The following is a 1,574-nucleotide window of genomic DNA, read 5'->3' as shown; positions in this document are numbered from 1 at the left end:
ATTATCTTTGATAGAAATGGGGCTGATTTTACACGGATAAATTATGTTTCAATAGAAACTGTCATAAACTTTGTTGGTATTAGATTTTAGTGCTGTTTATTATCTTTTAAGGTTTGTTTAATACCTGTGAACTAGACTGATCCTGAATTCTTCTAGTTTCCTCCAATGCCTGGCTATAGCCCTCCAAACTAATGTATCTAATATTTTCCCACCTTTTTGACTTGGAATCATTGAGAACAAAACTGCCCTTTTTCTTGAAGCCCTGCAAACTGAAGCTAGACAACTTGATATAAATTTCAGAGAAATCATCACAACAGCTTATGTATAGACACTCTTTCTACCTGTTGCTGCATGGACCACACAGTATGATCATCAGAGACATGCACACTGCAAACTTGGAAAAATCTGTCAGATTGCCACTGCCTGCCCTCACTCCATCTAAAAATGCTTTGAGCCAGACATGTAGAAATCTCTTCAAAACTCAGAAACTGGGATTAAAGTCTGCTCCAATCATTAACCATTGTGTTTCTTTCCTTTCCATAGAAATGTCTTATTAAATACCTGATTGCTTGCACTATTGGCCTAACTTTGGGAGCCCACCCATATCACTGCCTACTGAAGTTGAACACTACTGTTTAATTGGACTGACCTATGCTCCAAACCGAGAGACTGGTTCAGTGACATAGAGCACTCTATCCACCCAACTTCTGGGACATGAAACTTCTCAGGAAGTTTCAAAGGCAAGACTGAAGGGGTTTAGAACAGGCCTCCTCAAGATGTGCCACTTTGGCATGTGGGATATTTTGAACTAAAGGCAATCAAGATCCTTTGGGCTCAAGAAAAACTTTTACTTCTTTCTTAAAGAATTCAAACCGAGGGTCTTGCCCATAATAAGACTTATTACAAGAAATACATTTTTATGACCTATATGTATAACAGAGCAAATCTCCAAATACTGAACACCTGGTCTTCTTATCATCCTATGAATTACCCTCTTCCCCTTTGGGCCTTAGGCCTCTACCCCATTCCTTAGCTCAAGATGGTATATATACCTCGTTTTACCTTTTTGTCTCTGAATCTTTCATATCTATGGTGTTCCTGTACATGTGCCGTTAAATTTGATTTTCTCCTGTTACTCTGTCTCATGTCAGTTTAATTCTTAGACTGTTTTAAAAAATTCTTTTAGGAGGTAAGTGGGCAAAAATGTTTAAAGACTGTAAGCAAAGACAACGACCAGTGTCACTGACACCTTTCCTCTCTCAGATCTATTGCCACAAAGCTGTCACTGTGGGCCAAGGTTGACAGGTTTTCAAAGTTGTGGAACTCTTAAAAGAAGCTCCTGTAATTCAAGGTTAAGGCCACTAAATGGAATGGTTGAGTAACTAGTTAAGTCATTAAACAACAGGTGCTCTTAAGCGCCTATTATGCTTTATGTGGGCACACTATGGACCTCAATTTAAATAAGAGATGGTACCTGCCCTCACAGAGCTCACAGATTGGCATGTAAATAATACAATATAATATAAAATGTCCGCTATTTTCACAGTAGTGTGCATGAAGAATTATGGGAACAT

The sequence above is a fragment of the Equus przewalskii genome, chromosome 1, assembly GCF_037783145.1.
Source record: "Equus przewalskii isolate Varuska chromosome 1, EquPr2, whole genome shotgun sequence".
NCBI lineage: Eukaryota > Metazoa > Chordata > Mammalia > Perissodactyla > Equidae > Equus > Equus przewalskii.
The sequence above is the reverse complement of the archived record's forward strand: the minus strand, read 5'-3'. Positions refer to the sequence as shown.